Here is a 16,085-nt window from a genome sequence, read left to right on the forward strand (position 1 = left end):
CGTCATCCGTTTTGTGTATAGATATGTTTAGATAGATGTGGTAAGCCATGAGAAGTGGATGCCTTGACAGGTTACTTTTCAAAGACTGCTGATTTGCAGTGACCTCTGACTGCTCTGAAAACAGCTGAATTCTGCAGACTCTGGTAATCTGAGATAGAAACTGTTTTGAAGTCGGCTGGGTGTAAAGAGTCTATTGCTGCCCTGGGTCTCTCAATACCAAAAGGCAAAGTAGAGCAGGGAAAAAAAAAAGGATGCTGTAGCTGGAAGCTCCCTTGTCTGATTTTGTATGGGACACCTTGCTCTGTTTGCAGGACAACACCTGGATGAAAACCATGCACTTTTATGCTCAGAAGTTGTCAGTTCCCCCAAGCCAGACATTGCCTCTGGAATGTGTGTAAAAATACCTTGTTCCTCACTACATGAGGCTTCTCTGTTCTGTGGAAGCCTCATATAAATGTACTTCAAATGAACAGCATGTTATATATACCATATTGTAGTCATATAAAATATAGGCTGTGTAGGGAAAGGTAGGAACACCACTCTTTTCTCTCAAACTATGTTATGGATTAAAATTATCCAGTTAGCATAATTCTTCCCAGCCTGTACTGGAGATCTGTTACCTTTCTATCAGACATGTAGAAGTTCAAAGTTCCATGTTTTAGGAAGTCAAAGTAGCCAAGTATCTAAGCTAATTTTTTTATGGTATCTCTAAGTCATCTGCTTTAATAAAAGCTTCACATGCATTTTAAAGCTTGAAGCACATTATTCCTAGAGCTGCTAAAGTAATTTTTGATGCTGAATCTTTAACGACAGGAGACATCTCTGTGGTTTTAAATGAGTGAACTTAGCACTTACAGTGCCTTTTGTGAAGGTGGCTGATTTCCTTCTCCATTTCTAAACCTAACTTAAAAAAGACAGAAAAGTCAAATGTCCTTTTAAGCCCCAGAAACTGGAAGGCAAATGAAAAAACTGGCTAGTTATCTATGGGGCAGTTTTATGATTTTTAAAGCCATCTCATAAGTTTGATTATCATAATATTGCGTTCTGCTTGATTTGGATTGGCACCCCCTTTGTCTATTAATTTTATATGCTAATAGTTTTGCAGAAATATGCTAAGTGCCTAAAAACACCAGAGAAGGTTAACAGTTGCTAACAAAACACCATAAATGGGTCTGAGATGATTAAAGCCCCCCTTTGCAAGCAGGAAAATGTCATCTCTGCAATTGTCTCCGGTGTAAACCATCTCCCTCCTACCCCAGCACTTTCTGTTCAGATGCAGGTCCCAAATTGGAGTAAGTCAATACATTCCCATTCACTTTTTCAGCTATTCTGAGCTTTGATTCTGGCATATGCAATCCTCATTTTTAAATACAGATATGTATTTTCTTCTGACCTAAGAGTAATTTTTAGCCACATTTCTTCAATACTTTGATCTTAAGGAAACTTAATTGAATGTAAAATCCTGGTTAAGCATATTGTTAATATTTTGTTCTCTTGTTAATATAGAAATTATATCAGTATTAGGTTTTAAACTTAAAGCTATTTTTAGAAAAAAAATCGCTACATGGGAGATTTTGTTTGGTTTATATATGTTCACAGTTATTAATTTAGGGTGAAATACCTTTTTCAATAGTGTTTTTTTACACCTTAAATACAGATCCAGTTTTAGCATTCTGTATACTTATTGAGAATTTAGTTCAAAGATTTGAGTAGATTTACAGTTGAACTGCCAAAATCCTTTATATAAATATGTACATAAATACACAGGCTATATCCTAGAAAAAAAAAGCTTTATTCAGAATAAAAATCACTTTCATCCTGTTTTTTACACTAAAATTTAATTTATAATTGTTAAAAAACAAAATAAATTCATTACTGACCTTTTAAGGGTGATTTCTAAGCATATGGGGATCATCTACATTTTGAAAGCAGTTGTTTTTATGACCTGAAGAGTGTACATGAAACACTGGGATTTGAGCTGCTTTCTGAAGAAAAAAAAGAAAAAAGAAAAAAGAGAAAAAAAAAAAAAAGACCTGCTCCTTCTGGCTTATAAAATATTTCTTTTTTTCTTGCAGTAATTTATCATATTATAAAAGTATCATCAACATATAATGGTCACATTCTCCAGCACATAACAAACATATGTGCTTGTTACTGCCGACTGAATGAATGTGTACTTCCAGAACCATGATGTTCCACAGAAAGAAACATATGGAGATAGGCAGGACTTGTTAATTTGTTCTCAAAAGGATACAGATAAAAGCAGATGCTAAGGGGCAATAAATTACGCTTTTTTGGTACATTTTCTTCTGTCAGTTCTTTTTTTTTTGACCCTCCTAGTTGACATAGAATTTCCTTTGCAGCATTATTTATTGCCAGCCATGTTGCTAGGCTGCCTGGGAGGGCAAAATGGAAAACTTTGTGAAGTGTACTTGGAGAGTGCTCTTTTAAAGCAGATGATTTGTGAGTAAGTCTTGGAGAGTTGGGAGTATATTTTAGATATGTTAGCTGTCTTGTAGTGGGCTTTTACACAGTGAATGAAAGACTCTGGAAAATGTTGCTTATATAGGGAATATTTACCAAGATGTATCTGAGTTTCTCACCAGTATGTGGGCTATACCCTTCTCTGCATAAAGCTAGACTTTCCGTTTCTCCACTTGAAGGCTCTATAAATGTTAGAGAGTTATATTTTGAAAAAACTATTGTTAATTTTGGGTTTCCCTCTTCTAGGATTTTAATGATTAGAGAGCAGCAACACCACTCTTCAGAAAACTAGATTTTTATTACGTGTCTCAAGCCACACACAAAAATGTTGGAGGCATCAGAAACCATTAGTCACTTCTGAAAACTTTAGGGCTTGAATGACTGGCCTGGCATGTCCTTTGCCTTTTTAGAAAGGTTTTAATGAGAAATTTGCTTAACCTGGGTCTCATATAAAACAACAGCCACCAAAGATGTTCAGAACTCCTAAAAAATGTTCAGAACTCTTAAAAGCAAATAGTCAGGTCATGAGCACACCTGTATGTCGAGTGTGTATGTGTTAAATATTTTTCCGTATGGACTTGTTTGCATATAGGGACTCATGGAGGAAGAGCAGCTTCCAGATCTGTGATATTCCATGGGTGAGTGCAAGGAGACAGCTGGGAAGGGCTGGGGGAGGGATTCCTCCTGAGGATGGGGCATCACACTGCTGCCTGAACCATGCACTACTCCTCCTCCTCCTTCTCCTCCTACCACCCAGGTGGCAGCTACAGAGAGAAGGGATGAGGAAGGTGACGTGGGAAGCCTGAGACAGGGGACAGCAGGAAGACTGGAGGCAGGGATTATGCTCAGAAGCTCTCTCTCCAGTGGTGGGCATGTAACCTGTGCAGAAATGCCACTGGGAGACTGAGCTCCCAGGTGGGCTGTGGCATGTGGGAAATGGCTCCTGTTGGTTCAGCAACTGTGCTTTACACCTTATGCCCAGAGATTTGTCTACAACACTGGAGAGAATATGTTTCAGAATCAGACCTGTTTAGGAAAGATCCAAAGCAACTCTAGCACCCAATAAAGATTTGCTGCAAAACCCACTGTTCATATTCTCTCACACATTCCACCGAGGTGCTCCCTGCTGCCACCTGCTCTGTCAGACCACAGTGGGATCTCTCACAGCACCATCAGCCATGGTGTGCACAGGGTGTTCATGGTTCCCACTTGCCTACCTAGTTCAACACCCCGGATGTTTTGGGGTTGAATTTTTATTGCATTTTCCTTTTGTCTTGAAGAGGTGTAATAAATACTGCTTTAACTCAGTGGTAGTGAGTGGGTGGGTTTTATTCCTAGGGTTTTTTAGCTTCATGTTTTTTTAAGCACCAGTGGCCAAAGTAGTGAGATAAATACATCCCAGAAAATCTGAATGAAAGTGATGTATGTATCTGTTTGAATGTAAAGGACAGGTAGAAGTGAGGAAATGGGAAATGCTTCTGTGGGTCTGAGAGCAAAACCCAGACCTGGTCTGCCCTGAGAAGGTCCTGACTTTGCCACAGATACATGTCTTGTAAATCAATCCATTTAAAGTAGTGTCGGTTTTAAAATAGAGCAATTTGCTGGATTTAACTAAAGCATAAAATATTATGTTGTAGAGGGATCACCTTTTGTTGCTCTGAAATCTGTGCATTTCTCATGGGTATGTTTCCTTTTAAGTGCTAGGAACTGACAAGTGGTGTGCAACTATTTCTGGCGGACGCTGACAGACACCTCAGCTGATAAAACAGCAAAAAGGTGGGTAGTTTCATGGTACATGTGTACAAATAATGCTCCAGAGGGTAGCCCAGACCAGGTTTGCTACTGTCCTCCCTATCAGATGTTTTAGCTGTCAGGGCAGTGCCCCAGTTTTGTCAGCAGCCAGGACACAGACTGTATGTGTTCTCAAAGTACACTCAGTACAGTCCAACACAACATGTCCATGTTATTTGTACAGGTGAGAAAGCAATGGGGAGGCTTACACATGACTACTAGAGCTCTACTTGAGCTCTATTTTCAAAGTTGTACATGAAAAAAGCACAGGCAATGAAATCTAGAAAGTCCAATAGAACATCCAACTTGGGCATTCAGATGAGTTGTGTTGAATGGCTGATGGGTACATAATATGTTACAATGTCATTTGATTATCTGAAAATCTTATGGCCCTCCAGAGGTAATCTAGTCCAAGCTCCTGCTCAAAACATCCAAATTCACTGAATATCAGAAGTAACCTGAAATGTCAACCAGGCATACCAAGGATATGAAAAATTTGTGGATCTATACTTACTGTGGACTTGTAAATTTGGCTCAAGAATAGTCTTGACTAACATTCAGAAATTACTCTTTGAAGGAAATATTTCTAGCTTTTTTTCATTAACTAAGTGTGGATTACATGAGCAAGTGTTGGAGCCAGCTGGTCCTGTGGGAGATGGTGACACCAGAGGGTGTCCTACCCACATGATTTGCCAGGGAACAAACCAGAACAGGACAGGGATGGCTCAGTCTGAGTTGCTTTGACCGGCTTTATTTTCAGTGGGGAAAGAGAGCCACTTCCAAAGCGCAAATACCTTATGTCCAAAATGGGCACCTATGAGAGATGAGTTGTTCCTCTGCCCCTCTGGTGGCTGTCTGTAGAAGCCATTTAAATAACGAGTTCAGAGGTGACACTATCCTTCAGATGGCTAAAGTTCAGGTGATGAATCATGCCCTACTGTGTTCAAACAAATGTTGAAGAAATCTGTGCCTTTCTCAGTGCTGCTGGATGGAGAATGAGATAGTGGACTTTTGAGGAATTCTCCCAGAAATGTGCAAAGCTGCAAAAATTCAGAACCTATTTGGGAATCCTCAGCCATCAATAACACAGGCAATAGTGAAATAACAGCAGGACGTTTTACTTTTAAATGCTTCTCATAAAAATGAGGGGAGCAGATTGTTTATATTAACCTTTCTGGGAAATGCAATCAAATTGTCCTTGAAAAATGTTAAAGAAGAAAAACATAAGCGTGACTTTCAATAGCCCTTAACAATCTGTGAACCGGCCCATTGCTAACTGTCACACACAATGTACATTTTGTTTAGTGATTTCTGTTACACTGCCACTCTCTATGAAAATGTTTAAAAGAATAATTCAAGCTGCATGATCCCAGGTGCATAAACATGTGCTCCTCATGCCAGCAGAGAAACTGCCGAGCCTAGCAGGATAGTCAGACCCACGGGTCAATTCAGGGACTAAGAAAATCATTTCCTATTTTCCTTTATGGATCTGGAGCATGCAGAAAGAAGCTGTGTGTTCTACAGCAAAAACAGAACTGGGAAATGAAAGATGCCTCCAACCCTGGCCAATTCTGTCAAAGCAGGATGGGGAAAATGTGTGGTTCCTGCTGTCTGAGGCTCCCAGCGGCTGTTCCTACTGCACTGCTAGCTCTGCAGGGCCATGCCCTGCATTGCTGAGAGTGGCCGGAGGGGAAGCCTGGCCTTGCTCCAGCTGAGATGGTTAATACCTCACACCAAGCTTCCTCAGCCGAGGTCCCCATGCCCTTGGCTCCCTGCTCAGCATATTTTTCAGGCACTTGAATTGCTCTTCAGAGGCCTTCAAAGGTGCCTACCTTTCCACTGACTAAGCAAATAGGCTTAAGTGGGATTTCAAGCCTTAGAGTACGGCTCTGTGCATCCATGGGAATGTGTGGTTTTCCACAGACTGAAGCCCTTTGCTGTGTGCTCTCTTCTCTGGTGGAATGAGTTAGTGACTAAACAGGTCCCATTTCACCATTCTCATGAAGCCACAGACCAGTTTGTGGCATCTAAAATAGCTCTAAATGCAATTGTTATTATTTGCCATGCTGTGTGATGTACAATCCCTAAAATTCCTGACAATTTTATCTTTTTTTCTCTTTTGTGCATGGCTAAACTTCTTGCTCCCAGTCTACCTGGCTGAAGCATGGCAGGCACTTGAAGTGGTCCCCTGGCACAGGGTGGAAGTGAATCAGTTGTAGTGCTATGACTTTGACAAGCTTAGGCAGTCTTCAGGGTGTGGCAACCCCTTGGCCAGCCTGTGAGGGAGGTGGGATCATTCCAAGTAACCTTTTTCCTGAAGGAAGAAGCTCAAGCAACCCTATGGGAAGTTGCTTGGGTCACCTACCTTTTTACTCAAATAGAAACACAAGGGTCCCAGTTTGTCTCCTCTTGTTGTCCCCTGGATAGGGAAAGCTAAGTAGAGACCATGATGAAAGAAACATGGTGTCACCGGCCTGCTGTATAGTAAGGAAATGGAACAACTCTAAGTGCATGAGGTTTTAAATATGTTTATACCACTCAACTGCTTCTTTGACTTGCCTAACAATGGGTAATCTCCAAGTATTCAGGATGTATAATCCATCAGCTGAGGTTCAGCTTGTTGAAACACTCTCTGCACAAGATTGCTGGAAAGGGGAAAGATTGCTGAAGAGGCCTTTGGTACTTAATCTCTGTTACTCAGAGGCTATGATCATCACCGAGGAGACAAATGGATGGCATGGATGTCCCTCAGAAGTGCTGCCTCAGCATCAAGGACCTCAGCAAATCCTAATGTTTCTCCTCTGAATCTCTTCATCTTCTGTTCTCTTTCCAGTTAGCTTCCTGTTACACTTTTTTTCCTGGTATCAACCCCCCTTTTTTGTTTGTTTGGTTGTTTGTTTATGGTACCCGTTATTTACTCCCTATTGGAGATAATGAAATCACTTCTCAGTCTGTTTCAGAGAGATACCACGGGTTGAGCTACACAAGCCTTTCACTGAAGTATTGGTCTTCATAATTTGCATTAAGTCTTTTTGGCTATTTCTTGTTAAGGTTACAGTATGGTAACATCCTTTCCCTAAATCCAGTTCTCAAGCACTATTCCACTTAACAGCAAGTTAAGCTAAAGACAAGCACTTTTTATCTTGTTTAAGGGCTGAACACTTAAGTCCACTACCTACCTCTTCTTCCTGGCTTAAATCTTGTTCCTGTCTGCTACAGCATCACAGGAGGAGCAAACACTGCTTTGTGAATGACAATCTTCTTTTCTTTTTCTGCTTGTCCCTCGTTCTTCTCTGTCAATCTCTAGCATTCCCCCTTCTGTTCTTTGTAGAAAAGTAGTTACTTTGGAGGTGCTGGTGGGCTTGTCCAAGGATTCTTAATTCAGTATTTTGCAGAGGTGTTAGCTAATTTTTTATGGTGTTAGGCATTTTCTGAAGTTAAGAGTATATAAAGAGCCTTCTCTGTACCAATGGCAGACGACAATTTTATTTTTCCCTTTAATACCCTGCAAAATCTGTTCTAAAAGGTAGAAGAAAAAATGGAAAGATCCACAAAATACCATATGTTAATTATTACATTGAACACAACAGCAAAGATGGCATAGAGAAGAGAAAATAAAGTGAAAAAAGAACACCTTCTGAAATGTTTCAATTTCAAAAATTGCACATGGAAAGGTTTTCAGTTTTCCTTTGATCCTGAGAGCTGTTATCCTGTCTCCTTGCAGTTCAGCACCTAACTCTGATTCAAACAGCATGTAATCTCTTTGGAAGCCAGACACCCTCTCAGGAGAAGGGAAGAAATGGTGTGGTCTTTTATGAAAGCTTGCAATACCAAGAAGGTCATGGTACCAAAGGATTTCCTGTGTCGTACATGATCTATTCCAAGTCAGACAAAATAGCTGCTTGTATGAATTAACAGGATATTTTTGGTTTCCATAGTATCCATGCTTTTATGCTCTTGGTAGAATCAAACCCTCCTTTAGTAGACTTATGTACTGAAGCATACTAGCAGGGGTGAAATTAAACACGTTTGGAAAACTTGACCTAATAGAAAGCAGAAGAAGGAAGGTTTATCTCTTGTTTCTATTGTCCTCATCTGCTTTACACTGGCAAATCATTAACATCGAAAAGGCTGCTTGTCAAACATTAAACATTTCCCCATGGAAATATCTGACTGTTAAGGGAAAAATCCAAACCTGGAAATTTATGGCTTGAATCCTCCTATCTGGAAACACTCAGGGCTGTGATAGGTGACATGCAGGGTGGGTACAGCTGTACCATTTTTAAGAATATGGTTCCCTGTTAGGCTGCATCTTCCATGGTGCAATGGGGAGGTTGAGTGAGGCAGACCATGGGATAGTTAGGTAGATGGATAGATGAATAGATATACAGACAGACACAGCCCACATACAATGAGCTCACCAAAGTACAAATGTTATGACACTCAGAGAGGCACTTCACGGCAGAAACACTTCTTTGGTTTTGTACATCACATTTTCCTTTGCAAAGCTTCCAAAAATGTATTTTTTCAAGCATTTCTTTTCTTCATATTCCTGCATTTTTCTCCCTTCAGTAAAACAATACTGCTGGTGATCTGACTGGTTCGTGTTGTGACAAAACTGAGAGGACCCATAAATGTGATCCTCTTTCATGGGTTGGTTTGTTTGTTTGTTTGTTTTCTTCCCCAAAACCTAGTTTGTTCAAAGTTTCCAAAGGACAGGGACAGTTTGGATCTGGGTTCCATTTGCTTTAACATAGAAGCTTTGATCCCCATCTGTAATAAGAAAAGAAATGAAAGAAAGAGAATCCATTTTTGCAAATTAATACCTCCATGACTGACATGGATTCAGTTCAGCATTCACAGTCTCCTTTCAGCTCTGAGGTGGACACAAATGCCCAAATAGCCAAAGAATCAGCAAAATGTTTTCTTAAAAGGAAAGAAAACACAGATGCTTGAGCATGAAGAAAACCATTCAATTTATCTTAGAAATAAAGAACTTTGTGACCCTGAAGGATATTTGAGGATTTGTTTTAAATCCTTAACTTGTTCTGCATGGTTTAACAGCAATGGAAGCTCTATTTTGTGCACACCCTATTACAGCTATGCAAAGTGACCCTAACACTGTTAGTATAATTCAGCAATCATATTTTTCACACAGTTTTACCACTGTTGACTACTTGTGAATTGAAGACTATTGCCCTGACCCCTGGCAGCCCTTATGCAGCTGTCACACATAACAGTCACCTGCCCTGAGATGCTTTTTGTGTGTGTGATTGAAATAAATGAGTGACAGGAGGTGCATTAGAGCAATATGAACACCATCTCCAAAGGATTAGCAACAATGTTCTTGACTTCCACAGTTAGTCCTTTACCATTTACAATGATTTGGATTTATCTCCTACCAGTATGCTCACTCTGGGGTTTCTGGCTCTGTTTTCAGGGGAAAAAAATCAGCAGAAAGGAAGCATTAAGGTTTTCTCTCACTCATTTAGGTCACAAAATGGAGCTGAGAGAGAAAAATCAGTAGCTTTCAAATGCTATTACCTTGCTAATGATAGCTCTCATCGCATGACAGTTCTCAAACTGATAAGACATTTCAAACATCCACAGAAAAGTCAAAGAGGTTTTTTAATGCCCCAGCTCTGTTTCTGCAGCTTGCACATGTTTTCAAACATAATTTCATGCCTGCTTTCTGACAGCTCATTAAACAAAGGCCTCTTGGTACATATAGTGCCCATCTTCCTGCTGAGATTGTAACATATTTATGGTGTTTGCAGATTGCTGGCTGTTTGCTCTTCTACTTCACAGTGTCCTGCCTGCCAAACGCTTATCAGTCTAGTGAAGGTGACAGTTTTCCCCATTTGTGTAGGTAGCAGTGGTCTCGTGTTTGACCCTCAGAGGCAAGAAGCAATATGATTAGAAGAAGCTCCTGCAAGCAATAGATAAAAGCAATCACACAGGGAGAGAGACAGTGAGGAAGAGCTCAGGGGAGGAGGCTGATGTTGTGGAAGCTGATAGCTTGTATTCAGGGAAAGTGCTGGCAGTTAGTTAGCTAGACAGCTGGTAACATCCAGACCTTGTGGGATTTCAGCTTCAGACAAAGCAAACAAGGATTCAGGAGTGTTGAGAAGCTATCTGGAGCAGTGTACAAGGGCAATCAGAGCTACTCACTTCTAATTATCTGCCTCCTTCCTGCCATTAAACCGTCATTATTATACATTCGAACCAATAAAGTTTAGCGAATTTTGCATCTTCTATTTTCTTTAAAAGCTGGTGCCAAATCCCTGCTTTCCTTCTGAACAGAACAGATGAAGACATCTTTAAGCCAGCCGTTACCATTCATCCATCTGTCCTTGGAGCGTGGCAGGGGACTGGGAGCAGGTTTCTGCTTGTACCATCACCGGCAGCTGAAGTATCTGTTCCACTTCACCGGAGTGACAAAAGGGCTAATTGGGTTTTGTTTTTAAAAGAATTTTATTTTCTTTTTGTTTTACTTCTTGTCAAGCCTATCGCTTAGTCAGTATTAAAAGAAAATGCAGTAGCAGCTCTGTTCAGCTGCCAAAACCTGATCAACACAGAGAAGCTTTCGAGTAGCTGTCAGATAGGATTATGATATTGATCCTAACTATGTGCATATTCCAGGAAAAGGAGCATCTCTTTAACTAAAAGTCAGAGGGTGACAGGTAATGAAAGACAAAAATTTTACAGCTCAAAGGATGGTTCTGTCCTCACATTAGGAGATCTGCCTAATTACAGCTGAGAGAAGAAGCAGCACCTGTGCATGTTTGCCGCTGTCTCACCTTGTACTCTGAGCCCCTCATTTCTTACAAATAAGCAGGTACTGAGAGAGTCCCAGCATGAACATACAGGTTTGAGAAACATCCATGCCGTGAGGGAGTAATATGTGTGATTTAATGGGTAGCTCTCCCTCTTTGAGACAGTAGTGAATCAAAAATTTTAGGACTTTGTCAGGGAGAGTGACTTTGGGATCAGAGTAAAACTCAAGGCTCTCTGGATTTCTGGTCATTAGTGATGATCTGACATTATTTATGACACCAGTGAAATTGAATCCTGGGTCTTACCCCCAAGTGGTGAGACAGGTAGCAGTCTGGGTTTGAGTACAGACAAAATCAGATGGGCTTGGATTCATCAGGCTAAATGCAACCTACAGCAGACATTTGAAGCAGGACAGAAGAATCACAGACTACAGGTACAAATGTTGTCCCACTTCTCTCCAAGTCTAAAGGTAGGTAAGATGAATCCCACCTGCAAGGATGAATCCCACCTCCAAGTTCTATATTCCAACACAGGAAAGAAAGGAAGTGCCCTTTCTTCTGAGGTGATACAGGCCAAAGATGAGTCCCCACATATACTAGGAAACTCCCAGAGAATCAAATACCATGTTTGCTTACTTATCTGTTACTCATCATGGTTGGAAAAGAGTAATACCAGTAGTCCAGCAAGAGGTGCATTTGAGGGATACAACATGGATTTTTAGGGATAAATCCAAAATGAGCTAATATAGATTTAGACTGCTTTCAACTTTAGTTTTAAATTCTGGGGGCCTTTTTTATGCAATATAATTACCACTTCATGTACAGTGCAAGGAGCCCATGAATGGAACTTTGTGCAGTACTGCCACAGGCACTGTGAGTAACTGCAGTCCTCTGAACATCCCCCAGACACCCCACCTGTCTTGCCTCCCCACCCACCTGCATATCCCTGTCTGCTTGGCTCCAACTCCTGTCACAGAGTGGTAGCCTTTTTTGCCTAGCAATTACCATGTGAGTGATAAGACATACTAATAACAAATAAATTATGGTCTAAATTACAACCCCCCTCAAGACAGAGTGTAACTCAGGCCAGATTCTGCATTCAATCTTTTAGTCCTGGGTTTTCCAGATACTGCTTTGGTCTCATGGGTCCCCAGGAAAGTCAGTTAGCCTCTCAGTGACTCATGTTCCCCGTCTCTGGTGAAGCAATTATGCTTTCCACCTACTGTGCAAGAGATGGGAAGGATTTGTTTCTCAAGTACCACAGGGAGCCAGAAAGAATGTCCTGGAGAAGTGCTGTGATAGCGGTACTGCACCAAAAAATCAGTGAAATGTTTTGGCTTGCAAGGAGTGTCAAAATTATATACTTGTTATTTAAGACACACTATCTTACAGAATTTTCTGCACCCAAAGTCTAGGGCACATCACAACCCCTTTTTTTTTTTTTTTTTTTTTTTTTTTAGGAACAAGTGGGGAAGATGTATTTTAAATAACTGTCCCTGGATCCTTTCTAGACACCCTTAGTTGTCACAGAACTGTTAGTAAAGAATATATGTTATTTTAGTGTGTGTTTTTCCCTGTGTAATGAGCTACCACATCAGTCAATTTTGTTCTCTGTAATACATCAAAGCAATGGGAGTGCATTAAGAACCAAATGAGGGTCTTGGCCTCTCATCTTAGTTTTATCTCCCCCAATAATAATGAAGCTGGGTAACTTCCTAGAAAATAACAAATTGATATAAACAGCACTGGTTTGCCAGCTACTGTCATTGCTGATGGATAATCCTACAGCCTGAATGGGTTGTCCACATAGCTGTTTGTCAGCACTGTCTGTGAGGAGCTCTGTGATAACATACTGTGCTAAATTCACTCTCGTGTCTACAAAGGAATAAAAAATGGCTCATTTGAGTCAATAGATGTCACACAGAGTAAACAACAACAAAACCAGGACACGGTTATATTGCAACCTCGCCAAAAAGATACCCCCAGTGCTGAATGGATTGCTACTAATTTAGGCACCTGGAAGCTGGGTATATGCTAGTAAGTTTAGTTCACTGTTGGTTTGATGTCTTTCATAAGAGTTAAGTATGTTTACTGTTTGAATTAAATGCCTACATTTCTATTCTTTCTGGCAAACACCATAGCAAAACTGACAATGAACATTCATCTCCTTGTAATCTTATTTATATCAAAGGGTAGATTTGTCGAGGCGCAGACTCCTCTTAAAAAAATAAAAAAGTGCAGAATTATGCTTAATGTCTGTGCTTTGGAGCTGATAACTGGGGCCTGTCTGTTGTATGACTGACCAAAATGGACCACCTGCAACTCGATCTGGGCAAAAAGCCAGACAGCTCTGCTTGCACATATTTGGGCACTCCTGATGCCGCATCTCCTGGTATATATTGTGCTGCTTTTAAAAGATATCCCCTTTATGCTATAAAATATGTGCATTGAAACACTGAATTGTACAATGTTGGATGAAGGATGGGAGTGACCATGATGCACCACTGGTACTGTGGACAATTGTAAACCTCTTGAAGCACAGTGACACATTGCTGTTCCTAATGAGAAACAGACAACCCCAGAAGCTGCAGGGGAGGACACCCATTCCCTCTTCACATCACTCTTTCCTCTCAGTCAGCTGGTGAGTCTCTCTTCAGAAAAACAAGGGGTGGTTGTTTCAACTGATGATGAAACATCTGGAAGGCTTACTTAGGAATATTTGCAGGATAAACCTTCCTCATGTTTTCACCAACACACTGGCATTGCAGAAACCTCATTGTGGAGAGAAAGGTCAAACAGGATGTTTTGTGCAGAAAGGAAAGTGTGTCCTGCTTGTTTTGCAAGATGGTTCATTACATGAGATTTCCAAGGCAGGATGAAGAACTCTCCTCCACCAACCTAGCTATGACATAATGCTGCCAAAGTCTTTTAGGCTGCTGACATTCAGAGCCCAGTTTTTAATGCTAATATCTTAGTATCTCCTTTTCCCTGAGCATCTAGGATAGGTTGTATTCTGAGGATGATAAAAGGACAGGTTTTTTAGGAGATCCCCAATGTATGTTTAGTGGCCAAAGACTAGATAGTTTTCACCCAGGCCATGGGAGTGAGCACTCTCATACAAAACTCCCTGACATACTGAGCCTGCTGGCTGTCTCAGCTGCTCAGAAAAACAAGTGACCCAGGACCAAGAACAGAGAACTGAATGATCAGGCCAGGACTGAGATAGCATCTAAATTTCCCCTCTAACTATTTCTACTTAGAAGTTTAAGTGTCACTGACACTGTGCTCTGAAGCAGTTGTCATATTGATTTAATGAAGAATAAATGATCCAGACTTTTAGGAGTTTTTTAATGGAGGCTGGAATGATAGTAAATTGCTGCTTTAATAATAAAATGCTCAGCATTGCTTGAATAGTGTATTTGCTCCCAGAATTAGTCTGATTCAGTTGTCGAGGATAAGGCACACCACGCATGGTTCAGAGAGCCCAAAAAGGCTGTCACACTGTGTATCACGCTATCTTAATTGGGGGAGTTGGAGTGGAAGGCTGAAACTTGATCAGTTGTTGGATTAGGCGGCTATGTGAGGAGAAACAAAGAAATGACCCAGGGTAAAATGGATACCTCAGTACTAGAAATGTTATAGCTTGACCACACACATTCTTTAATAATGCATTTCCAACATAAACAGAGCCACAGGCACTTGGCATATAAGACAGGTTCTCTTTTTTGCAGGTCATCAATATACCATGTTTACATTGTCAGGATGGTCTCAACAGTGTTAAATTATAAATTAGACTCAGTGCAAGTAGAGATGTAAACACTGATCTGTATACTATAGCAGTCAGAACATGGGCTAAGAAATTCACCCCTTTCAGGTAAAGATTTTAATAGGAAGCTTGGGAAAACCTAGGCTCTGAAAAAGTTTTGAATCAAGTGTTTAAAGTGTTTTGTTCTAGACGGAGCATCACTTGGGAAAAATTTCAGTTAAGTGCCATTTCGTAAAGATGTCCTTGGAGCAGCTTGCATCCAGCATAGAGTAAAACTGAAACTGTCTCTTAAGGACAATCATCAGCAGCACACAATAGTGACACATCAAAATGCCAGTGACAGTGGTAGTGACAGGGGCAGGTTATTCCAGCATTTTAGATTAACATACGATGACAGTCTTCAAAATACCCAGGTGGAAAACAAAGCAATTACTTTGGGAATGCAAAGGTACCAAAAACATCTGGAGAAAACGCAAGTATTTCCTATTTGTATTGTGACCTGTAGATGACAGCAGAAATCCCTTGGTCTTGCTCTCCAGAAAGATGATTGAAAATTAAGTAAGAGTATTTCCTGAAAACTCACTATATCCTGATGTTTTGTTGCTACTTTACAAAAAATAAAATAATAAATATTATGTTTATAGACTATAATAGTATGATTATATATTACATTATTTTTGCCTTATTAAAAATTTCTAGTGCCCACTCACCACTCACTGACAGAACTGGCCTGAAACAGGAGTGTGCAGGTGGCATGGCAAATGCTGCATTGTTGACCTTCTGCCACTCCCTTGTTTTTGATGATCTGATGCTATGATGCACCAAGAAATCTGCTTATCTCTGCTTCTTCAGTTCCTTGAGAAAAGAATTTTATTTTACTTATTCCATATGAAGGCAAGAGCTGTCTCATACTTGCTGGCCCCAAAGCCAAGGATGGTGTAAGCCCCAGGGCAGAGGCAAATAAATATCAACAATGTCTTACATATGGCCCAGGATTCCTTCACAGATCACTTGTTCAGTCATACACTTTCTGGACGTTGAGCCATCAGTGTTTGAGAAGCAAGATAGGTTTTCTTTTTAAGACTGTGACTCTACATACTTATACCTTGCATCTGCCAAGATGGGAAAGCAAATCCTAAATTTACGAGAGTTCTCTTAGGAGAACTTCTCCACAGAAGTTTAGAAAACATAGAGCCATAGAGCTTCAAAGTTAGAATAAAAGCTAGAAAAATCTACTCCAAGCCAAGAGATATGGCTTGGAGGTATCT

The sequence above is a fragment of the Corvus kubaryi genome, unplaced genomic scaffold (genome assembly GCF_017639235.1).
Source record: "Corvus kubaryi isolate FWS band 111438036 unplaced genomic scaffold, C.kubaryi_AGA036_p1.0 37398, whole genome shotgun sequence".
Classification (NCBI taxonomy): domain Eukaryota; kingdom Metazoa; phylum Chordata; class Aves; order Passeriformes; family Corvidae; genus Corvus; species Corvus kubaryi.